The following is a 26,689-nucleotide window of genomic DNA, read 5'->3' as shown; positions in this document are numbered from 1 at the left end:
CTTCCAGGATAGTTATACATCACAAGCATGAAATGGGACAGTTTAAGAACTATCAATTGTGCCATACTTTGAAACAGCTGAGTGCAAAGTCATTTAGCGGAATTGTTTCTGTAATAACACTATGCTGCAAAATGTACAATGGTCAAAGATTGAAATTTTCTTAGCATTTTCTTCTTTGATGTGTTTTTTTAATCTATAAAGTTAAAATTCATAGAATTCTGATTGTTCCAATCTTTATTTTAGTTTGGAGTCAATCTACAGTTCTAATTTTAGTTCTAGAGTTGGGGGAGGGAGTCCTTTATAAGAGTCCCTGTGGATTTTACTCTATTAGTCATTGCTGACTATAGGGGTCATGTTCATCTCTTTTTCAAGGATAATAAGCTGAAGACATTTCTATGATCCTGTGTCCAACGTGACATCACAGAGCTCTGTTAACTTCCCACCAAAGTGGTACCTATTTATCAACTCATATTTGCAATATTTTGAACTGTTAGGTTGGCAGGACCAGAATGAGAATGAAAGTTCACCCTGTCATGTGGCACTTGGGTCTTGAACCAATAAACCCAGTGTCTTAACCACTGAGCCATTGCACCACCCCTCTAGATTTTAGGAGTCATGAAGAATTAATGGGCGTCCAAACCATTTTCAGGTTTACTTACAGAATATATCCAAACTTTGAGAATTTTGAAGTCATCATCTTATCTTCAAAAAGGGAGATCTAAGTAATGTTGAAAATTACAGGCCAATCTCTTTATGTTGTGGCACCTGCAAAGTCATGGAATCAATTCATTTCCCTCCACCTAGAAACCAACAACCTATTCTCTATCAAACAATTTGGTTTCAGAAAAAAAATCATGTAACCTTCAACACCTACACTGCAAAAACATATGGACTACACATCTCAATCAGGGTAAAACAATAGACACAATTTACATAGACTTCTGTAAAGCTTTGATTTAGTGGTACACAATAAAGTTTTTCTGAAACTCAAATCCTATGGCATCTCTGTTTCACTTCATGATTGGATAACTGCATTCTTGTCAAACAGACAACAAGTGTTGTCAAAGAGACAACAAATAGGGAGTGCTCTAACAAATCCTGCACCTGTCAGCAATGGTGTCCCTCAAGGCAGCATTCTAGTGCCAACACTATTTATTCTTTACATAAAGGGCCTCTGTGATCATATTACACACAACTGTGTTCTCTTTGCTGAAGAGGTTAAATTATTTAATACCATCGACAATACTGCTACCCTTCAGAAAGAACTTGGCCTTCTATCAGAATGGTCAGACAATTGGCAACTTAAAACCTCCACCAATAAATGCTCAGTCTTACACATTGGAAAAAAGAATCAGAACACAAAACACAAGCTTGGAGGACATCACCTTGTAGATGACCCTCACATTGTCAATGACCTTGGAGTACTCATATCTAATGACCTAAGTACCAGAGTCCACTGTCACAACATTACCAAAAAGGCAGAGAGTTATTAATCTAATCTTGCATAGCTTCTTCTCTGGCATACAAAGCATTTGCTAGACCAATTCTTAAATACAGCTCACCTGTCTGGAACCCGCACTGCATATCATATATCAATGCAATCAGGAGAGTCCAAAAATATCTCACCAGAAGAGTCCTCTACTCCTCTGCTCGCAACAGAATACCTTATTCCATCATACATGAAATTTTTGGCTTAGATAGCCTAGAACTTCATTACCTTCAATCTGACCTAAATGTAGTTCATAAAATCATTTACCACAATGTCCTACCTGTCAAGGATTTCTTTAGCGTCAACTGCAACAATACACGAGCACACAATCGATTCAAACTTGATAAGCCACTCCAAACTCGACTGCAGAAATTACGACTTCAGCAACAGAGTGATCAATGCCTGGTATGAACTACCTGACTCTGTGGTTCCTTCCCCAAACACCAAAAACTTTAACCTTAGACTATCTACAGTCAACCTCACCCCATTCTTAAGAGGTCTGTAAGTGGCGTGTGTAAGTGCACCATTGTTCCTACCGTCCCTGTCCTAGTACCCTTTTGCCTAATTTACCTGTAACTACTTCACTAATATTGGTTTATACCAATATCCATTACCTTGTACATGCTTGACAAACAAACAAACAAACAAACAAACAAATACTAGCCACTTTGGAGAACATGATTAGCTCTGGTTATTTTGTCAAAATTTATCAAAAACAGTGACCTGAAACATTTTGACATTTCTGTATGTGCTGAGAATATTTTCAATCAAATGAACACATTTCTTTAAGGAAATCAAAAGCTGTCTGAACAACAGGCCTATACAATTTATGCATGGTATGTTTGTGTGTATGTTTGGTTTTTAATAAGGGTTTTTTAATTATTTTAAATATTAGATTTGTCATATGCTGTTTTATTATTGTTGTTAGCCACCCCGAGTCTATGGAGAGGGGTGGCATGCAAATCTAATAAATAAATAAATAAATAAACAAACAAATAAATAAATAAATAAATAAATAAATAAATAAATATAAACAAACAAACAAACTAGTTACTTGGGCGTCCTCCTCGATCCACAGCTCACATTAGAGAAACATCTTTCAGCTGTGGCGAGGGGGGCGCTTGCCCAGGTTCGCCTGGTGCACCAGTTGCGGCCCTATCTGGACCGGGACTCACTGCTCACAGTCACTCATGCCCTCATCACCTCGAGGTTCGACTACTGTAATGCTCTCTACATGGGGCTACCTTTGAAAAGTGTTCGGAAACTTCAGATCGTGCAGAATGCAGCTGCGAGAGCAGTCATGGGCTTACCCAGGTATGCCCATGTTTCACCATCACTCCGCAGTCTGCACTGGCTGCCGATCAGTTTCCAGTCACAATTCAAAGTGTTGGTTATGACCTTTAAAGCCCTTCATGGCATCGGACCAGAATATCTCCGAGACCGCCTTCTGCCGCACGAATCCCAGTGACCGATTAGGTCCCACAGAGTGGGCCTCCTCCGGGTCCCGTCAATTAAACAATGTCGGTTGGCGGGCCCCAGGGGGAGAGCCTTCTCTGTGGCGGCACCGACTCTCTGGAACCAACTCCCCCTGGAGATCAGAACTGCCCCTACTCTTCCTGCCTTCCGTAAACTCCTCAAAACCCACCTTTGCCGTCAGGCATGGGGAAACTAAACATCTCCCCTTGGGCACGTTGAATTTATACATGGTATGCTTGTGTGTGTGTATGTTAGTATAGGGGTTTTTTTTTAATTTTTGAAATATTTTAATTAATTGGATTATGTATTGGATTGTTTTTTCACTTGTTGTGAGCCGCCCCGAGTCTTCGGAGAGGGGCGGCATACAAATCCAAATAATAAATAAATAAATAAATAAATTTTATTGTCAAGCAAAGTGAGACAAAGGTTAATGCAATGTAAGATAAGAAACTGGGCATTTAAGTATGAATTAAAGTGTTGGGAAATACAACCACCTCCTCTCATAGGTATCGTGTGTGGTAAGTGCAGGATTCAGAAGCTCATTATAGGTAAGCTGTTTTCCATATTTATATCAGTATGTAGCTGGAATATTTTTAGAAATAATTTATGTGCCAAGAATTTTGTATATCCTGTAAAGTTAATTTCACAGAATGACAGCAAAATCAATATGGTGTTACAACTTGCAAAAATACAGGGCAGTACTTTGCTAGACAAGGACACAATCAACACTTGCTGAAAACCTCAACATGCCATTTTGTTCTTTTTGCCTTTGCTTTGTTTTGTTTCTTCCCCGCCGGTAATACAGATAACTGACACACAAATCCAAAACACTTCTTGCAAACTGCAGGAATCTGAAAGGAGACATTTCCCTCTAAAATGACTGCTTTTTGTCACAGTATAAGAGAAGGACTTTTAGCCAGGTGTCATGAATCTATGTTTTTCAGCAAATCCAAGGTTAATAACATGTTAATGTGTGGGTTCCCCTTACCTTTGCCACTGTTTCACATGGCAAGATTTTGCGTGTGCATGCTAGCTTTGCTCCTACGCGTGTTACCTCATGCAATTTGGCTTCGGCATATTATTATTATTATTATTATTATTATTGTTGTTGTTGTTGTTGTTGTTGTTGTTATTATTATTATTATTATTTATTGGATTTGTATGCCGCCCCTCTCCGTAGACTCGGGGCGGCTAACAACAATGATAAAAAACAGCATGTAACAATCCAATTAATAAAACAACTAAAAACCCTTATTATAAAAACCAAACATACACACAAACATACCATGCATAACTTGTAATGGCCTAGGGGGAAGGAATATCTTAATTCCCCCATGCCTGGCGATAAAGGTGGGTCTTGAGTAATTTGCGAAAGACAAGGAGGGTGGGGGCCGTTCTAATCTCTGGGGGGAGTTGATTCCAGAGGGCCGGGGCCGCCACAGAGAAGGCTCTTCCCCTGGGGCCTGCCAAACGACATTGTTTGGTCGACGGGACCTGGAGAAGGCCAACTCTGTGGGACTTTATCGGCTGCTTTATCGGCAGCCAGTGCAGGCCACGGAGTGTTGCAGAAACGTGGGCGAATCTAGGGAGCCCCACGATGGCTCTTGCGGCCGCATTCTGCACGATCTGAAGTTTCCGAACACTCGGTATGCTCAGTAGCTAGAATCAGACCAGCTGAGGAACTGATCAACTGTGCTTCAGGTGAAGGAATAAAAGTCAGTTTAAATTATGTAATAGTTGCCCCAGTGGAATGAAATATTTGACTGATGTAAGTAATTTTTATTGGGCAATAAAACATTTTGTTGTGATCCTGCCACCAGGGTGATAAATTTCTCTTAAGTTTAAAATTAGGATAATTTACAATCAATTGTCCAGTTCCTAATTTAGGGACTCGTGTATGATTGTGGTCAATGAAGTCAGATTCAGGACTAGTGATCAGATTAAAATAATGTTTCTCAATGATTTTAGGAATATTGACAGGGGAGACCATATTTGGAATACTGTGTTCAGTTCTGGAGACCTCACCTACAAAAAGTTATTGACAAAATTGAACGTGTCCAAAGACGGGCTACAACAATGGTGGAAGGTCTTAAGCATAAAACGTATCAGGAAAGACTTAATGAACTCAATCTGTATAGTCTGGAGGACAGAAGGAAAAGGGGGGACATGATCGAAACATTTAAATATGTTAAAGGGTTAAATAAGTTTCAGGAGGGAAGTGTTTTTAATAGGAAAGTGAACACAAGAACAAGGGGACACAATCTGAAGTTAGTTGAAGGAAAGATCAAAAGCAACATGAGAAAATATTATTTTACTGAAAGAGTAGTACAGTAGTACCTCGACTTGCGCGTTCTCGATTAGCGCGAAACGCTGCAACGCGGTTTTTCAAAAAATATTATTTAAAAAAATAAAATATTAAAAAATAATTTTTTTTTTATTCTGTTCCCTGAATGGAGACCGCCGGCCGCTCAATCGGGCCGGCAGGGAACAGAATGGAGCCTTCCGCGGCGGGGCTGGTAAGGGGGGGAGCCGAGGGGGGAGCCGAGCCCAGCCCCGTGGCATTCGCTTTCCTCCCGCCGGCAGCCGACTGATCGTGGGCTCCTTCGCAACCTCGGAGAGCTTCCTGGTTTTCGTGAGCTTTCATGCCCCGGAAGCTCTCCGAGGTTGCGAAGGAGCCCACGATCAGTCTCGGCTGCGGGTGGGAGGAAGGCGAATCCCCCGTGGGCTCCGTTACATCTTCCGCTGCCAGCCAGGCCATGCTGGCGGCAGCGGAACAATCGCTGGCTGTCAACTTTTCTTTTTAAAACTGGGCAGGAGCTGACTTGCCTCCCCAGTGCTAAAAAGAAAAGTTGACAGCCAGCGCTGCGACTGACGGAATGCTGAGCCTCCCGGTGGAAGGCTGCCGCTTGGCCGGGGAGGCTCGGCCGAAAGGGGCTGGAGCAGCAGAGCTGAGCACGCCTTCCGCCCGGGAAGTCCTACCCCTTCATCCCCACCCCTCGCCCCTGTGGTCGGCGGGGATGAAAGGGCAGGACTCCCTGGGTGGAAGGCGTGCTCGGCTCTGCCGCTCCAGCCCCTTTCGGCCGAGCCTCCCCGGCCAAGCAGCCAGGGAAGTCGAGCCAGGCGTGGCGGCGGCAGCGCTGCTTCTCCGGTCGCCCGGTCCTCTCCTGCCTCCTGCGCCGATGTTCCCCGCTGCGACGGAAGGCAGTCGCTTGGCTAGGGAGGCTCGGCCGAAAGGGGCTGGAGCGGCAGAGCCGAGCACGCCTTCCGCCCGGGAAGTCCTGCCCCTTCATCCCCACCCCTCGCCCCTGTGGTCGGCGGGGATGAAAGGGCAGGACTCCCTGGGTGGAAGGCGTGCTCGGCTCTGCCGCTCCAGCCCCTTTCGGCCGAGCCTCCCCGGCCAAGCAGCCAGGGAAGTCGAGCCAGGCGTGGTGGCGGCAGCGCTGCTTCTCCGGTCGCCCGGTCCTCTCCTGCCTCCTGCGCCGATGTTCCCCGCTGCGACGGAAGGCAGTCGCTTGGCTAGGGAGGCTCGGCCGAAAGGGGCTGGAGCGGCAGAGCCGAGCACGCCTTCCGCCCGGGAAGTCCTGCCCCTTCATCCCCACCCCTCGCCCCTGTGGTCGGCGGGGATGAAAGGGCAGGACTCCCTGGGTGGAAGGCGTGCTCGGCTCTGCCGCTCCAGCCCCTTTCGGCCGAGCCTCCCCGGCCAAGCAGCCAGGGAAGTCGAGCCAGGCGTGGCGGCAGCAGCGCTGCTTCTCCGGTCGCCCGGTCCTCTCCTGCCTCCTGCGCCGATGTTCCCCGCTGCGACGGAAGGCAGTCGCTTGGCTAGGGAGGCTCGACCAAAAGGGGCTGGAGCGGCAGAGCCGAGCATGCCTTCCGCCCGGGAAGTCCTGCCCCTTCATCCCCACCCCTCGCCCCTGTGGCCGGCTCATCCAGGGGGGCGTGTGTGGACTGGCAAGCGGCAAGCGGCAAGTGATCTGGCGGGAAGACCAAGGGAAGGTTCCTTCAGCCGCCCAACACCTGATCCGCTCAGCAGCGCGGCAGCAGCGAGGAGCCGAAGATGGGGTTTCCCCTTTGCCTTTACCCCATCTTCGGCACCTCGCTGCTTCCGCGCTGCGGAGCAGATCAGCTGTTGGGCGGCTGAAGGAATCTTCCCTTGGTCTTCTCCGCTGCCCACACGCAAACTCCACCATCTGCGCATGTGCGGCCATGAAAAAAATGGCGCACATGCGCAGATGGTGGTTTTACTTCCACATCCAATATAACGCGGAAATCGGTTAGCGCGGGAGGTCTTGGAACGTAACCCCCGCGCTAACCGAGAGATCACTGTAGATCCTTGGAACAAACTTCCAGCAGACGTGGTAGATAAATCCACAGTAACTGAATTTAAACATGCCTGGGATAAACATATATCCCTTGTAAGATAAAATACAGGAAATAGTATAAGGGCAGACTAGATGGACCATGAGGTCTTTTTCTGCTGTCAGTCTTCTATGTTTCTAGAATTTTTTTTCTGTTTTGTTTTGTTTTTTAAGTACCATGTAAGTGGCAGTCATTCAGAAATGGCCAGTCAAAAATGTTGGGATGTGACCCATTTTTTTCTCTTTCTCTTTTTAGTGTGATTTCTTCCATGCTGGGATATTATGAAACAGGGAAATAGAATATAAACTTTTCAGGAGAAAAACAAAATAGAAAAGGCTTAGGGAGGTATTCAGCCTACTCATATGAAGGTGAAAATATGGTGTGTGGAAGGAACTAGGGTTTAGTATACTTGGAGAGAACAATAAAACTCATATAAATCTATCATTATTTCCAGATTCAATATCCAGGGATCAATAATTTTAAAGAAATGACCAAGAGTAAGATCTACAAAGCTCTCCAGTGGCCTGTTAATCCATCCAGTAAGCTCTAGGTTATGCTCTCCAAATTCTTGATAATACTGCATCAGTAAGATCAAGAACTCGTGCCAAGTGTGTAATAATAATCAAGAAAATGAACTCCCCATAGTTCTGGGTTTATTGCAAGAAAAAAGGATCAGGAGCCAGTCTTTTGTAAACTGAATGGACTCGGGGCGGCTTTATTCCATACCAGGGGTGAAATGCTCCCAGTTCAGTTGTGCTTGCTGGTCATCAGATAGCTGATAGCAATGGGAGCGTGTGGCTTCACCCACCTGCCAGGATGTCATTTGGCGGGCCCCAGGGGAAGAGCCTTCCCTGTGGCAGCCCCGGCCCTCTGGAATCAACTCCCCTCAGAGATTAGAATGGCCCCCACCCTCCTTGTCTTTCGCAAATTACTCAAGACCCACCTTTGTCGCCAGGCATGGGGGAGTTAGGATATTCCTTCCCCTAGGCCATTACAAGTTATGTATGGTATGTTTGTGTGTATGTTTGGTTTTTATAATAAGGGTTTTTAGTTGTTTTATTAAATTGGATTGTTACATGCTGTTTTTTATCATTGTTGTTAGCCGCCCCGAGTCTTCAGAGAGGGGCAGCATACAAATCCAATAAATAATAATAATAATAATAATAATAATAATAATAATAATAATAATAATAATAATAATAATAATAATTATTATTATTATTATTATTATTATTATTATTATTATTATTATTATTATTGTGCTAGAAGACCTCCAAGATCCATTCCAACTCTGTATTTATTTATTTATTTATTTATTTATTTGTTATTTAGTTATTCATTCATTCATTCATTCATTCATTCAATTTTTATGCTGCCCTTCTCCTTAGACTCAGGGCAGCTTGCAACATGTTAGCAATAGCACTTTTTAACAGAGCCACATATTGCCCCCACAATCCAGGTCCTCATTTTACCCACCTCGGAAGGATGGAAGGCTGAGTCAACCTTGAGCCGGTGATGAGATCTGAACGGCTGACCTGTAGATCTACAGTCAGCTTCAATGTCCTGCAGTACAGCACTCAAGCTACTGTGCCACCACGGCTCTTTTTATTCTGTTGTTCTATCAGTATATAATGCAAAGAAGTCGAAGAAAATGGAATGCGGGATTCAATTTCAAATTTTCACTATTCCTATGCCAAAAGTAAAATGGTCAGGAAGTTTCTGTTCATGAAGTAGAAGTCCCTACATTCTTCAATTATAGGAGGAATGTCCTTCTTTCTGACAGAACGTTTTCAAGATGTTTCACCCCATAAGACAGCTACCATACAGGAGTGATGGGAGCCAGCAAATCTGGACTGACAAAGGGAGATTGGCATTCATGATTTATCAACTGTCTTTAGATTGGAAGGTCTCAGACTGTGTTGGCTTTTCTATGACTTCTGGACCCCAACTCCCAGAATTCCTGAGCCAATTCTGGGAGTTGAAGTCCACATGTTGTAGAAGCGACAACTTTGCCTACCTTTGCTCTAAGCTATTGGTTGATTGTCATCTCACTGCAGCAAAGTGGTGTTAAAGATCATCTTGGATGATCTTTAATCTCACAAGGGTATTTCTCAGTCTCTAGGGTGTTTTTGGGTAATACTAGTCTCTCAGAATCTGAACATGAATCTTTTCTTTTTTTAAAAAAGACAGTCCTATATAGCATTATTATGTGAATAAATAACAGAAATATGACGCAATACGTTTATCTAAATGATTAACAACTATGCATATGTTTTCATATTTGCAAGACAATTGTAATCTAAATTAACATCTGTTTTTAAACAAAGGAAACATACATTTCAATGGCAAATATATGTCATTATGAAAGAACAAATATAATTCCCTTTGGAAAACACACTGTATTGCAGAGGGGACAAGTGCTATGGATAAACCAGGATATATGCTGTGCTGCTACTCATCAGCAGAATCTGAAATAAGATTGGAGAAAGACAGCTGCTTCCGAGGATAGAATTCAGAACATCTTCTCTCATCTTAACACCTCATCTTTGGTGATATGTACAGGCGTCAGCCTTTTCACTGTGTGTAGATATAAAAAGAAATGGTGTGAATAAACAAGGGAAAATATACTGTTGCTTGAAATAAAGACTAGTGGAATGTGTTCCTTGAAGCCAATCGGAACATGTTGGAGGCTTGCTGAAGGAATAGCAAGCGGGTCTCACAATATACAACTATGTCCAGAAATAGACCAGAGAGGTCCTTTTCATCCAATGCATAATATAAGTTGACAATGAACCAGGGGTGAAATGCTACCGGTTCACCTTGGTCCATGTCTACCCACCTAGACATTGCAATTTTCTTGGTTTTAACCCTCTGCACATATGCAAAGTGTTCTGTGCATGCACAGAGTGTTAAAAAGAGTGCACGAGTGGAGCGAGGGTGAAAAAGCATGGGTGCAAAGCCTGCACTTCTGAACCAGTAGGGAAGGTAACTTGATTTCATCGCTGCAATGAACCTTACATTGTCAGTTAGAAATTTTCAACATGGAATGCATTGCATCTGTTATAACCAGATGGGGGTTCCACTTACTGGCTGCTGCTGATACACCCTCCACTATGCATGTGCAGAAGCAAAATAAACCACAACATTGTGCATGCGCAGAAGCAAAAAAATGCCCCAAATGGGTGAAATCTCACGTGCGATAGTGTTCTCTCGTGAGATTTTGCTTGCTGCCTGTTGTGGTTAGCTCTGGCTCAGCTCCTGCCCCAAGGACTGTGGATGTGGGGGAGACATCCACATGCTGCAGGCCTGTTTTGCCCCCGGTGGAATCTGCTGATGAAGGCTCCTCTGACCAAGAAGACATGAGTGACAGGGAGGAGGAGAGTGTGGCAGACAGCTCAGAAGGAGATCAATTATCTAGCTCCTCCTTGGATTCAGAACAAGAGTTAATGATACAGCCACACATGTGGAGAGCGATGCATAGGCAACAACAACTGAGAGATTATTATCAATGAAAATGAGGCCACCTGTGGTTGGGTGGGGCCGTGGTTTGGCCATTGTGGAGGATTATCTGATCGTTGTGTTTCGTGACTGCATTACTGACTTTGACTTTTTGTGTGCTGATTTTTCCCTGCTTTGAAACTAAGCCAGAGCAAAGTGTGTTTCACTTTGTGAAAGAAGGACTGTGAATTGCCTCACAGCTGCAAGCTAAGTATTACAGAACTGATAAGGGACTTGTACAAATTACCAGTTTGTTTGGAGACGAGTGCTCTTTGCTACAACAAAAGAGGGCTTAGTTTAAGAACATTTTTTTGTATTTTCAAACGTGTGTGTGTCTGAAATTTGTACCTGTGAATTTTTGGGAGGATTCTACCAGAGAGCCCGACAGAACACTGCCCATGCACAGAAACCAAATCTCATGTGTGCACATTGGGGGTGCAGAGATGTGTGCACATCTCAATTTCTGCCACCAGAACCCCGATCCCAACCATACCGGCTGCAACCCATTTCTGGTTATAACACTTGAATAAAAGAATGTAGATCATGAGTGGACAAAAAGTGATCACGTGGCATAGATTGTCCCCAGTTTCCTTTCTGTAATCCTGTTTTCTCCCCTTTCAGCTTTTCAGACAGAATTACCCACAATGGGTGATGTGTCTTCCCACCATTTTGCAACAGCAGACAAGAGAATTGTTGTTAAGTTCCATGTTAGACAAAGGAAGGAAACCAAACTTTCCAACTCCAGAAAAATAGAAATCTTTGCCTGATTATTTATGTGATTTAAACAACTTATTTTCCACTATCTTCCTGTCATCTGTGGACAGGAAGATAGTGGAACCACAATTGCTTACCTCCAATTTAGAAAAGCAAACTTCTATAACATCTTCAGAACTGAACTCAAAGAATTTATTTATTTTATTTTATTTTATTAGATTTGTATGCTGCCCCTCTCCGAGTACTCAATCTAATATTATTACCCAATAATTACCCAATCTAATATTATTTTGAGAAACTGGCTTTATCTCTGCATCTACAAATCTATGCGTACACAGTATTATGGATATGTTTTTTGGGGTGGGATAGGATTCGAGGATAAGTGGTAATTTGAATAGACATCTAAAGGAGGTGTGGAGGTGTGGAAACATTTGCCAGAAAATTGTGATGCAGACTCCATCTCTTACATATATGTACATGGCATTATTGTGCAAATATATTTGACTTCATAGTGGTTAGGAATGGACATACATGCTGATACAATCAGTCGAAACATAGAAGGCACTTGCTTGCTTGTATAAAGCTAGAAGGTATTCTACGATCATATGCTACATTTTTTTAAAGAAAGAAAATGTCAACTCGTCTAATATTTTTTCACTACATTACAAAGAAATGCCTTGAGTAGATTTCTATTATTCATAAAGATAAAGGTAAATATTTCCCTTGTTTAATTGTGTCTGACTAGTGTTTATCTCCATTTCTTAGCTGAGGGGGCCAGTATTTTCCAAAGACACTTTGGTGACCATGTGGCTGGCATGACTATACACCAAGGCACAGTGAAGTGGAACCTATTTATCTACTTGCATTTGCATGCTTTCAAACTGCTAGGTGGACCGGAGCCAGGGGAGTTCATCCTGTTGGGCAGTGCTCAAGTCTTTAACCTGGGCTGTCAGCTTTCCAACTGACAAGCTCAATGTCCTTACCAATGAGCCATTGCTTTCCCCCTATGAAATCATATAAAAGTTTATTTTAGTATGTTTTATTTTTTTTAGTCGGTTTGGGGATTTTTAGTCACCTCAGTCACCTAAGCAACTCTCGTTATTTAGACAGGAGGCCTTCAGCTTTGGCTACTTAAGTAACTCTATTGAATTCAGAGTGATTTGAGTATACAGTGGTACCTCATCTTACGAACACCTCTTCTAACAAACTTTTCAAGATACGAACCCATTGTTTAAGGTTTTTTTGCCTCTTCTTCCAAACTATTTTCACCTTACGAACCCAAGCAGCTGCTGCTGGGATGAAGGGGTTTCTTTTTTTCCCCTTTTTTGAAGAAAGAAAATGGAGGGGCTGCTTGGAGTAGGAAAGTTTTGCAGAGAACAACCTGCTTGCAAAGGCACTGAAACGGTGTCTTCTGAAGAAAGAAAAGGGAGGGGCTGCTTGGAGTAGGAAAGATTTTGCAGAGAACAACGTGCTTGCAAAGGCACTGAAACGGTGTCTTTTTAAGAAAGAAAAGGGAGGGGCTGCTTGGAGTAGGAAAGATTTTGCAGAGAACAACGTGCTTGCAAAGGCACTGAAACGGTGTCTTTTTAAGAAAGAAAAGGGAGGGGCAGCTTGGAGTAGGAAAGATTTTGCAGAGAACAACGTGCTTGCAAAGGCACTGAAACGGTGTCTTTTGAAGAAACAAAAGGGAGGGGCTGCTTGGAGTAGGAAAGATTTTGCAGAGAACAACGTGCTTGCAAAGGCACTGAAACGGTGTCTTTTGAAGAAAGAAAAGGGGGGCAGCTTGGAGGAGGAAAGATTTTGCAGAGAACAACGTGCTTGCAAAGGCACTGAAACGGTATCTTTTGAAGAAAGAAAAGGGAGGGGCGCCCCCCTTGCCTTTCTTCCTTCCCACTCACCCTTTAGCCTAGCCTTGCTTCTTCCACCTGCCTCCTTTAGCTGCTCCTCCCTGCCCTCTGTTCGCCTCCCTTCTAAAGTTTGGGATTTTCCTGAATGATTTGCACCCATTATTTGCTTTTACATTGATTCCTATGGGAAACATTGTTTCATCTTACGAACTTTTCACCTTACGAACCTCCTCCTGGAACCAATTAAGTTCGTATGATGAGGTACCACGGTATATTCTCAGGATGGTGCTATGTAAGATAGAACACAAATTCTATGCTCATAGAAATTTCAGTTTAAAATATGGATTATTTTCGCTGAAATATCTAGCTATAAATGAATGAGAATGGTTCTGTCCATTTCATGTCATTTGCCCTTTGTCCCATCAGTGCCCCAGTAACTCTGACTGTTATATTTTCTATTCAGTCTAAACTGTGGCGTAGAATAGTTGTGAGGATCAAATGGGAGGATTTAGTTTTGATCAAAATGCAACCGAGTGTGGCTAGGTGACAAAGAGAGATTGGGAGGGCTTAAAAAGATATTTAACAACACGATCTATGCTATTCAACCCAGTTGAGAGAAAGGTCACATTTGCTGAGGTTTCTCGTGTTTTCTGATCCTGTGTAAATGCAATGACCTCACTGATGTGCCATGCTCCAGCTCTTTCAGTATCAGACTTGTATAGAACTGTACATTTGGAAAATTCCAAGTACATAATTGAGTGGCAGGCCTTTGATCCATTAAAATCTTCTCAATTTACTGCTGCTTGCCCGGGTGATCTATCACTGGCAAAAGTAGGAGTTCATGCAGAGTTATTTTCACTGTGCTGATACATAATGAGCAGATGCTGAGTTCAGTTAGCAATTGTTTTATAAGCATAGCCATTGTTGACAGCTGTAATTACTCAAGGGAATCCATTTACTGATCCCTTGTGTTTGTCTTATCAGTGTCATAAACCATCTCATTTAATGGGGGAAAAACTGTGGAATTCAGGGGATAAATAAGACCAACAGTGAAAGATTTAGTAGGCTTATATGTAATTTTGGTTGACATCAGCCAAGTTTTTCGCTTGCCAGATTGGCTTCCTCCCTCTTCTCTGAATTGCCGCAGAATAAAACCTTTGCCAAACATTTGTTTTACCCTAGTCTGGTTAGACAGTTTTACCGAGAAAACTACTCAGACAAAACAAGTATATTTCCAGTATATTTCAACAGCGGGGAAAAACCCAACAATTATAAGCAAAAATACGAAAATGGGGAAAAGATTAGGCTGAGACAACACCCGGTGGATTGACTTCCAACTGTATTAACATCCCTAGTTCGTTATAAATTATATGAAATCAGCAACATTATATGCAGACAATGACATTTAAAATTGCAGCTTTTCGAAATTATAATTATAATAAGTAGTAACAATGGTGCTTAGGAATATCTGCAAGAAATACCATTTGCCCGCAAGCAAGAACTGGTGGGACCACAAAATAGACAAAATAATAATAAAATGAAGAAGTTAAAAGTGCTCTGGGAATTTAGAATTCAAACCAATAAGCACCTGCCATTTAACAGCTTAGTTTTAGTAATTGTCAATAGGAGCTTTGACGTCACTGAGATGTCCTTCCTGGAGTCCCCGTTTCAGCCGGCCAGGAAGGATGTCTCAGTGACGTCAAAGCTCTGCCCCTGGAATCTCCTTGTGGGATTCCCCACCTCCTTTTTCGCCTCCCGATTGGCCGACAGCTCCCCCGCTGTTCTGGGAAGCGCCACCGTCCAGCTTTCACCTTCAGAAACAGTTCGGCAAAAGTTCGGGTTCGGGAGAGTGCCGGGAAGCACCCTGGCTGTTTCGTAAGGTGACAGCGGGATGGCAGCGCTTCCTGGCGCTCTCCTGAACCTGAACCCGAACCCAGACTTTTGCTGAACTTTTTCAAAAATTTGGGCTTGGGTTTGGTATACCGAACCGCGCAAATTTCAGTACGAACCGCGCAAAGTTCGGTACGAACCCGAACTTTGCAGTTTCGGTTCGCCCAACACTAGTCATAGAAACATAGAAGACTGATGGCAGAAAAAGACCTCATGGTCCATCTAGTCTGCCCTTATACTATTTCCTGTATTTTATCTTAGGATGGATCTATGTTTATCCCAGGCATGTTTAAATTCAGTTACTGTGGATTTACCAACCACGTCTGCTGTAAGTTTGTTCCAAGAATCTACTACTTTTTCAGTGAAATAATATTTTCTCACGTTGCTTTTGATCTTTCCCCCAACTTCCTCTGTCATTAAAGAACAACACTTGCCTGACCCAGGCCCTTGATAGTTTGTGAGGGGCAAATAACATGGGTTCTGTTATTTGTTAACTAACATGGTCAGCATACTTTTCAGAGTATAATATGCATGGGAGTATAAGACACACCTTAGATTTTGGGGAGGAAAATAGGGAAAAGAATCTGCTTACCAGGTATTCATCTGGCTAGTGTCCTTAGTCTGGTCAGCTGCAGCACATTATTTTATCCGCTGGTTAGGGCTTTAAAAAAACTTTATTCAGAGAGAGTAACAATGAAAGCCAGTAAGAGCTGTGAACATCATTAGCACCGGGAAAGAAACATTCGGAGCAAGTAGAGCAATGGAAAAAATCCTTGAAAGACATAGGGCTTGGAAAACATTTTTCACAGAGAGTAACAATGAAAGACCTTGCAAGCTGGTAAGAGCTGGGAACATTGTCAGCACCAGGTTAGGGCTGGAAAGAAACTTATTCAGAGCAAGTTAGAGCAATGAAAAAACCCTGGAGCTTGGAAAACATTCTTTGCAGAGACTAACAATGAAAGAGCCTGCAAGGTAAGAGGTGGGAATTTTGTTAGCAGCTAGTTAGCGCAGGAAAAAAATGCTGCATTCAGAGTATAAGACGCACCCAAATTATCAGCCTCTTTTAGGGAGGAAAAAGGTGTGTCTTATACTCCGAAAAATGTGGTACCTTGTATTTAAATTGATTTATTTTCTCTCTTTTAAAATGATGTTCAGATTCATTAGCTTTTAACATTCCTAAACTGATCAAGACTAAACCCAGATAAGAAAGGTTTGTTAGTCCAACTTGGAGTGTGGCTTATTTCTTTTGTGAACTCCAAACAACCATTTCCCTTACAATTACATCCCCCTCTGACATCAGACCTCCTTTTAATGAATTTGCATTCCATTTATGGAATGCAAATATATAACATGTTTGAGCACATGTAACTGATTTCCTATGCAAAGCAGAACTTACTTTTATTCTGTCTAATACAGTGATACCTTGTCTTACAAACTTAATTGGTTCCGGGATGAGGTTCTTAAGGTGAAAAGTTTGTAAGATGAAACAGTGTTTCCCATAGGAATCAATGGAAAAGCGATTAATGCATGCAATTCACCCCTTTTGCCAGCTGAAGCACCTGTTTTTGTGCTGCTGGGATTCCCCTGAGGTTCCCTCCATAGGAAACCCCATCTCCGGACATCTGTGTTTTTGTGATGCTGCAGGGAAATCCCAGCAGGGGAATCCCAGCATCGCAAAAACGGGTGCTTCACTGGCAACGGAAGTCCAGGGGTGGGGTTTCCCAGTGAAGGGAGCATTTTGAAATCGCAGCATTGCAAAACACCAAAGTCCTCAAAACCACATGTCCAGACCTCTGTGTTTTTATGATGCTGCGATTTCACTGAGGCTCCCCTCGTTGGGAAACCCCACCTCCGGACCTCCGTTGCCAGCGAAGCACCCATTTTTGCGCTGCTGAGATTCCCCTGCAGCATCACAAAAACACAGAAGTCCAGAAGTGGAGTTTCCCATGGAGGGGAGCTTCATGGGAATCCCAGCAGTGCAAAAAAGGGTGCTTCGCTGGCAACGGAAGTCCGGAGGTGGGGCATCCCAGCGGCAGCGGTGGGTTTGTAAGGTGAAAATAGTTTGTAAGAAGAGGCAAAAAAATCTTAAACCCCGGGTTTGTATCTCGAAAAGTTTGTATGACGAGGCGTTTATAAGACGAGGTATCACTGTATATTTTCCTCTTGCATTATCTTTTGTTGTGTTAACTATAAAAAGAAGGGAAACGTGGGGCTTGAGGTACCCTCTCCCTTTTACATAGAGAGAACCCACTTTTTCAGGGTACCATAATAAATTACCTTTAAATGATCTTGCGACTCAATTGTTTATTGAGAAGGTAAACTGAGGGAGGAGTCTAGAGCCAAATTTCGCTTTCAGTGGGCACAAATGTCAAATCCAGTCCAGACCAGCCATAGTAATTTTGAACCTTGCTGCATGCCTTTACTATGAGACAAATATTTATAAAATTATATTGTTGCTCCATTTCAATCCAGAGATGCGGAATCTTAGCTCGAGATCATCACGGCTAAGCTCTCAGCACCATGTTTCCTTTGATTTTCATTACATGTAAATCCTATTTCTTTCTTTCTGCATGTAGTCATTTCCTGGTATATTGGAAAATGCAAATTTTCACATCAACAAGGCTTTCTTTTCTTGAATTTCCTCCCTCCCTCTTCATTGTTTTTAAAGATGGGAAAATTCACAGTATTAAGAAAGAAATTATGTATAGATGGCACGCTGACAACAGGCTTAGGTAGTATTTTTGAAAGATAAGAGGATTATTTCTGTTTCTGGGGAAATTTAGTTAGATTTCAAAATAAACTGTACTTGGCACCAAAGAAATGGAATATTTTGAAGAGGAAAAATATATATAAGGTAAGCCTTATAACCCAACATACTGAGCAGGTTTAGCAATCAAATTTAGGAAGTAGATTTGTCCCCATCACAAATATCTTAATAGCATGGTAATCAGAAACATGTCTTTAGATATAATATGTCTTTCTTCTTTGGTTTTTAAAAAAGTAAAAGAGAGGAAGCTTCAAAAGTAAATCTGTTATATGTTTTTTCTTGAAAGCTATTGCAGTAATAGGAACAATTCTCTAGCGTCTTTTTGATGGAACTATACATTTTAAAAGCAAGAACGAATGAACAAGCTTTTAAACTGATACCTCTCAGCGCCTTTAGTGCTGTTTATTTATTCATTTACATTTTTAAAAAAAATATTCCAAAAACTGAAGCTGCCTGGGTGATTTATCATACAAGCACAGTTTCAATAAAAATGTATAGAATCAAATCAAATATAAAATTAAAACACCATATACATTAAACAGGTTGATGATTCAAAACCTAAAACATTGGGAATTAAACATAATTTTGATATAATTTAAAAAACTCAAATTAGACACATGGGAAAATGGAAGGAAGATCTTCATCTGGCAATGGAATTATGCTAATGTTAGTGCCACTAAGGCCATTCTAGGGAGAAAATTCCATAAATAGGATGCAATTTCATTTAGTGAGCCAAATCTTCACAGAGCAGATACATACATGTAAGAAAAATAACTTGGTTCTAAGAAGCCTTGTTCCCATCCATTTAAGGCTTTAAAGGTCAAAAACAGGAATTTACAATTTACTTTCCAAAGCAAACCCCTAGTAATAGTAATAGCACTTAGACTTACATACCTGCTTTACAGTGATCTATCTATTCTATCTACTCTATCTATCTATCTATCTATCTATCTATCTATCTATCTATCTATCTATCTATCTATCTATCTATCTATCTATCTATCTATCTATCTACCTACCTACCTACCTACCTACCTACTCTATCTACTTTATCTATCTATCTATTTTAAAATTTAAAATTTCTACAGCCCTCTCTAAGCAGTTTACAGAGTCAGCATATTGCCCCCAACGATTTGGGTCCTCATTTTACCCATCCTGGAAGGCAAGAAAGCTGAGTCAACCTTGAGCCTAGTGAGATTTGAACTGCCAAATTGCAGGCAGCTGGCAGTCAGCAGAAATAGCCTGCAGTACTTCACTCTAATCACTGTGCCACCATGACTCAAGTAGTCAGATAGATCATGAGGGTTTGCCTGCTCAGTATGTTGGGTTATAAGGCTTACGTTATGTTGTGGTTAGCTCTGGCCCAGCTCCTGCCCCAAGGAATGTGGATGTGGGGGAGACATCCACATGCCGCAGGCCTGTTTTGCTCCCAGTGGAATCTGCTGATGAAGGCTCCTCTGACCAAGAAGACATGAGTGACAGGGAGGAGGAGAGTGTGGCAGACAGCTCAGAAGGAGATCAATTATCTCTCTCCTCCTTGGATTCGGAACACGAGTCAATGATACAGCCACGCATGCGGAGAGCGATGCATAGGCAGCAAAAACTGAGAGAGTATTATCAAAGAAAATGAGTCCACCTGTGGTTGGGTGGGGCTGTGCTAATTAGTGAGGCTGCTATAAAGAGCAGCGTGTGGGTTTGGCCATTGTGGAGGATTATCTGATCGTTGTGTTTTGTGCCTGCCTTGCTGACTTCAACCTTGGTGTGTTGCTTTTTACCCGCTTTGAAACTAAACCAGAGCAAAGTGTGTTTCACTTTGTGAAAGAAGAAGGACTGTGAATTGCCTCACAGCTGCAAGCTAAGTATCACAGAACTGATAAGGGACTTGTACAAATTACCAGTTTGTTTGGAGACAAGTGCTCTTTGCTATACCAAAAGAGGGCTTAGTTTAAGTGACTTTTCATTATAAAGAACATTATTTTGAATTTTCAAACGTGTGTGTGTGTGAAATTTGTACCTGTGAATTTTCGGGAGGATTCTACCAGAGAGCCCGACGGAACACCTTATATATTTTTCCTCTTCAAAATATTCCATTTCTAAATTTCCCCAGAAACAGAAATAATCCTCCTCCTGCTTATATCATGCATTTTACTATGTGCATATAGATATATACCCGCTAAAATCCTCATTGTGTATTGGACAAAATAAATAAATAAAATAAAATAAATAAATATGGCCAGACCCAATGTGCAGTCTAACTGTTCTAGACTGTTTCTGAACTTCTGGACTATTGGTTTCAAAAACAGCTTGCTGTTCAACACATTGCAGTATTGCAAGTGGGAAGTTACATAGCATGAATAACTGTTAGATATTTATCTGTTGAGATAATGTCAAAGTTGGTAAATCAGCAGAAGCTGATAAAAAGAACCTGGTAAAAATGGTCTTTTAGAATGAATGTAGCTCTTTCCAGGATAGACGGAGCACACAATTTCTTAGGACATATGTATCATCCAAAACAAGTATCACCATCTTTTTTAGACTATTTATGTAGCCCATTAAATTTGCTGAGTCCTCATTCAGAAAACAAACTGTCTCAGATATTTTAGATTAAAATGATAGATGGAGCTCATACTGATGACATATCCATCCCTATTTCCCAATGCCCTCTCCCAAAAGTTTCATTTAGATATTTAAAAAGCATAGGTGAGAAAGTGGAACATTATACAACCCAGTTGCCAGCAGGCAGAAAGATAATCTCCAACAACAATATCCTGCAAATAAAAGTGGAACTACTGTAATGCAAGATCTACATTCTATCTCTGATGGCCTGTGGAGGCATAGACCATGACTGGTATATCACTGCAATGTTCTCTACATGGGGCTACCTTTGAAGAGTATTCGGAAACTTCAAATCGTTCAAAATGCAGCCACGTGAGCAGTTATGGGCCTTTCAAGGCATGCCCATATTTTATCATCGCTCCACGGACTGCATTGGCTGCCAATTGGTTTCTGGACACAAGTCAAAGTGTTGGTTATGACCTATAAAGCCCTACATGGCATAGGACCAGATTATCTCCGAGACCGCCTTCTGCCACACGAATCGCAGCGACCGGTTAGGTCCCACAGAGTTGGCCTTCTCCGGGTCCCGTCGACTAAGCAATGTCGTTTGGTGGGACCCAGAAGAAGAGCCTTCTCTGTGGCAGCCCCGACCCTCTGGAACCAGCTCCCCCCAGATATCAGAGTTGCCCCCACCCTCCTTGCCTTTCGCAAGCTCCTTAAAACCCACCTCTGTCATCAGGCATGGGGGAATTGAAATTTCCCTTCCCCCTAGGCTTATAGAATTTATACATGGTATGCTTGTATGTATGAGTGATTCTTTAATTTGGGGTTTTTTAGATTGTTTTTAATATTAGATTTGTTTACATTGTCTTTTTATATTGTTGTTAGCCGCCCCAAGTCTTCAGAGAGGGGCGGCATACAAATCTAATAAATACAAATATACAAATACAATGAGGGTTATAGTGGATATATACATAGTAAAGTACATAAAGAAGATTATAGATACATAATGAAGATTATAGATTATAGATACATAATGAAGATTATAGATTATAGATACATAATGAAGATTCTGCCGCACAAATCCCAGCGACTGGTTAGGTCCCACAGAGTTGGCCTTCTCTGGGTCCTGTCGATGAAACAATGTCGTCTGGTGGGACCCAGAGGAAGAGCCTTCTGTGTGGCGGCCCTGACCCTCTGGAATCAACTCCCCCTGGAGATTAGGATTGCCCCCACCCTCCTTGCCTTTCGCAAGCTTCTTAAAACACACCTCTGTCATCCAGAATGGGGAAATTGATTCCCCTGGACCGTTCCATTTTTTGCATGGTTTGTATGAGATGTATGATTGATTTTATATTAAGAGTTTTAAATTCTTTTAACTATTGGATTTGTACTGTTTTTATTGTTGTGAGCCCGCCTGAGTCTTCGGAGAGGCATACAAATCTAATAAATAAATAAAATAAATAAATAGAGGATATACTCATAGAAAAATATATCTAAGAAAGAATAGAACAGAAGGTATAGGAATAAAATATATCAATGAAATAATAGAAGAGATATAGGAAAAGAAGAATGATATAGGAGATACAGTATAGGAGAGCAAAAGGACAGGGGATGGAAAGCACTCTAGTGCACTAGTACTCGCCCCTTACTGACCTCTTAGGAATCTGGAGAGGTCAACCATGGATAATCTAAGGGTAAAGTGTTGGGGGTTTGGGGTTTTCACTCTGCTGAATTGATTCTTATTCTGTTAGTGGGTCCTAAAAAAAGACAAAGACAGATTTTTTGCAAGAAGCACATTTCCTTCCTGGCCTTCGTGGAATTCATCTTCATATGCTGTGGATGGCCTTGAGCTAGGTGAGACAGAAGCGATGAACATTATACTCATTATAAAGGAAAACACAGAGAGCTGGAGGGTGAAGCCAAAGAAGCATGAGAGCCAAAGGTTTAATGTTTCTAAATGTAAAATAATGCACTTGGGGAAAAGGAATCCTCAATCTGAGTATTGCATTGGCAGTTCTGGGATAGCAAAAACTTCAGAAGAGAAGGATTTAGGGGTAGTGATTTTTAACAGTCTCAAAATGGGTGAGCAGTGTGGTCGGGCAGTAGGAAAAGCAAGTAGGATGCTTGGCTGCATAGCTAGAGGTATAACAAGCAGGAAGAGGGAGATTATGATCCCGCTATATAGAGTGCTGGTGAGACCACATTTGGAATACTGTGTTCAGTTCTGGAGACCTCATCTACAAAAAGATATTGACAAAATTGAACGGGTCCAAAGACGGGCTACAAGAATGGTGGAAGATCTTAAGCATAAAATGTATCAGGAAAGACTTCATGAACTCAATCTGTATAGTCTGGAGGACAGAAGGAAAAGGGGGGACATGATCGAAACATTTAAATATGTTAAAGGGTTAAATAAGGTTCAGGAGGGAAGTGTTTTTAATAGGAAAGTGAATACAAGAACAAGGGGACACAATCTGAAGTTAGTTGGAGGAAAGATCAAAAGCAACGTGAGAAAATATTATTTCACTGAAAGAGTAGTAGATTCTTGGAACAAACTTCCAGCAGACGTGGTCGGTAAATCCACAGTAGCTGAATTTAAGCATGCCTGGGATAAACATATATCCATCCTAAGATAAAATACAGGAAATAGTATAAGGGCAGACTAGATGGACCATGAGGTCTTTTTCTGCTGTCAGTCTTCTATGTTTCTATGTTTCTAAAAGTCCTCAGGCCAACTGCCAGAGATTGTGGAAGGCAGTTACCCCTCTTGGGAGTTTATAATCTGGTATATTCTCAGATGTAGTGACGCTGTTTCATTTTAACAAAAGACTTCATAACATTACTGGGCATAAGAAGAAGCTCTCTGCTTCCGCTATTTAGCTTGGGAGCTGTTCAAAACTCCATGCATCTGCCTGAAGCAAATACAGCCTCAGATCTGCCTTAAACATCTACCGCTGTGGAAGTTCTGAACAAGCAAATATGGAAATGTCAGCAGAAGAACATCTAATTGGCTTCTGGGTGGAAAAAAATAAAGCAGAATAAACTGCTTTCTTGCACATCATTCTCTGAAAGCGTTAGAAAATAACCCTGCACTTATGCAGATACTTTAATCCCCTGTGACAGTCTGGGGGCATTTTTGCTACTTCTTTATTGAGAAGGAGAATGTATAGCAATGCAGGTGAAGTTTGCATTACATTTTGGAAAAAGCATTAGACGCTATTACATTGCATCAACCTTCTGTGGACTTTATAGGTGTTCTGCCGTGGTATGAGTCTCCTGAAAATTCAAGGGTAAAAATTTCAGACGCACACACACTTGAAAGTTCAAAAACAATGTTCTTTATCACAAACAAAGCACCCTTTTTGTATTGCAAAGAGCACTCGTCCCAAAACAATCTTGTAGGCTGTACAATCCCCTTAATCAGTCCTTAAGTACTTAGCTAGCAGCTGTGAAGAAACGTCACAGCCCTCCTTCTTCCACGAAGTGAGACACACACACTTTGCTCTGCTTTGGTTTCAAAGTTGTGAAAAATCAACAAACAAAGTCCGGAAACAGCAAGGCACGGTCCTGAAGAAACAACAATCAGATAATCTTCCACAACGGCCAAGCCAGCACACTGCTATTTATATCAGCAGCTCTAATTGTTGGAACTCCACCCAAACACAGGTGGCCTCTCTTATCTCCTGTAATATTTCTTCAATTGGTCTCTTCTATGCATAATTCTGCGCCTGCTTGGGTCTAACACTTCCTCATCCGAATCGACCGAAGATAACGGAGATGGACTTCCTGGGCTGTGTGCCAAGCCCCCCTCTTCCAAGTCACCCCCACCTTCTTCTTCATCCGAGGAAACTTCATTACCTGACTCTGTCGGCAATAAAACAGGCCTATGACATGTTGATGTTTCCTTGGGGCAGGAGCTGGGCCAGAGCCAACCACAACAATAGGAAATGAACTGTTTACGAAATATGAGAATATTATTTCCTCCTCCTCCTCCTCCTCCTCCTTTTAATTTCAAAGAAGGGTAGGAATACAGACTTAACAACAAACGTACAGAACAATTTATTGCTTTTAAAATTATGTTTGACTGCTTTCCTATTTAAAAAAAATGATTGTAATCATTTACTTCATGTTTAAAAACTTTCTAAACAAAGGTTTCAGAAACGTTTTGATATATTTTAATATTCCTTGATCTGTGAATTTACTTTGATTGGTTATATAAATTAATGAGGCTCAAGATTGAAGTTTGGAATATGTATAATAGGGCAGAAAATATGTCCATAATTCCATATTTCCAGTAATTGTATCAGACAAGTCACATGCAAAAGAGGCATAGAAATCAACTATTATTTTACTTGTGAAATTTGCAAGGAAATGTCACAAGGCAGAATTTCCAGGGGGAGGGAGGGAAGTGATGGACTAAGTCTGTATTCTGTATTTCGTTAACACTTAAGAATCTGGTAATTTGCAGAAATGTCCAAGCTAACAATGGAACTGCAAAACAAGGATGAGACAGATTTCTACAAAGCATGGGACAAATGGTACCATTGGTTAAAAAAAAAAGAAATTACTTAAAAATTACTTAAAAATTACTTAAAAATTATACATCAAGAAAAATGTCCAACTAAAACAACGTGTAAAACCAGTAAACAACGACATGAATCATAATACCAAATTGAAACGATAAAATGTAAACATCGATCGACACAAATTTTGAACTACAAAGAAACTGAATGAACAAACTCATAAATCACCGATAAATGATGGCACTAGCAACTATCTCAAATACATATGGATAAAACTTCAGGAAAATCTATACCACCTATATGCTTAAACCACAGGCTGCAAAACATAGAAGCCACTGCTAAAATGCTGCCCCCCCTCTTCTTACTACTCTTTTCTTGCTCTGTTTTTCTATTCGTCCTCCTCTTGTATTTCTTTCCCTTCTTTCTAAATCCCTTTCCCTTTCTTTCCCTCTCTTTCCCCAATCATGTATGCTATATAAGTAAACTATAATTGCTAGAACGTACATTATATATATTCCCTTTTCTGTACCCTGTTTTTAATGTATATAACCAATAAACATATTTTTTAAAAAAGAATCTGGTAATTTTAGGATTTTGTTCCTTTACAATTACATGAGCAATATACAATGTCAAGAAGTATCAGGAGTGTGATATTGACAAGGAAATTAAAACTAATTATTTCATTCACTTTGCTTATAATGGTAAGCAGAAAAGGAAATAAATTCAGAACAAGATCTGTATCTGTAATTTCATTTATGGAACATAAACCAGGAAGCAGAACTCAGCGAACTTTGACTGACACTCCCTCCCAAAACCTAAGCAGAATGAACTAAGAACTTGCTTAGTTCTTGGGAAACATCATAAAATTGTAGGGATCTGGGTAGAATAGAAGTTTATATCCTTTATGATACTGGGGGGCAAATTATTTCTGTATGAAGACCAAGAGGACCGTCAAAATGGCAAATGATTTTTGTCCATCAAGTCCAAGGAGTAAAGCTCAATTTGAAGGGCAAATAAAGGGCTCCTTATTTTATAACTCTTCAGCCAATCTGTAAACATGGAATAGAACAAATCAGAAAACAAGAAGCAGAAAAAAACCAGCTGTGCTCAAGAAGAATGTACGTCGTCTGTTTGATAGAAAGTTGTGGAAATGCCTGCATAGGGCATAGGAAAATTAGAGCAGAGTGAAGAAACATTATCAGAATAAAACACATTTCCAAAATGAAAGAACAGATTTGAAACACCAGCTTTGGAGAAACTAAAATGAACTTGCTAATTACATTAAATCAACATAATAATGTTTATTTTCTGACTTAATCATCATAAATGCATTTTGTTGGCTTATGCAGTTCTAAAAACTGTTTAATGTAAGGTGTTGATTAAAGTGAAAGTCCTTAAGGTAAAATAAGTTGTGCATATGTTTAGCATGTAACCAAGTTTAGTTCCTCTATAAATTTTGAGTAAAAATAAATATGTTTTAACCAGGATTGCTGAAATCCATTCATTTTCATGATAGATTTTTTTTTGTCTCTAAGGACATTTGAAACAATACTTTCTATATATTTTTTGA

The sequence above is a fragment of the Erythrolamprus reginae genome, chromosome 4 (assembly GCF_031021105.1).
Source record: "Erythrolamprus reginae isolate rEryReg1 chromosome 4, rEryReg1.hap1, whole genome shotgun sequence".
NCBI classification, from domain to species: Eukaryota; Metazoa; Chordata; class Lepidosauria; order Squamata; family Dipsadidae; genus Erythrolamprus; species Erythrolamprus reginae.
This window is presented reverse-complemented; position numbering follows the sequence as displayed.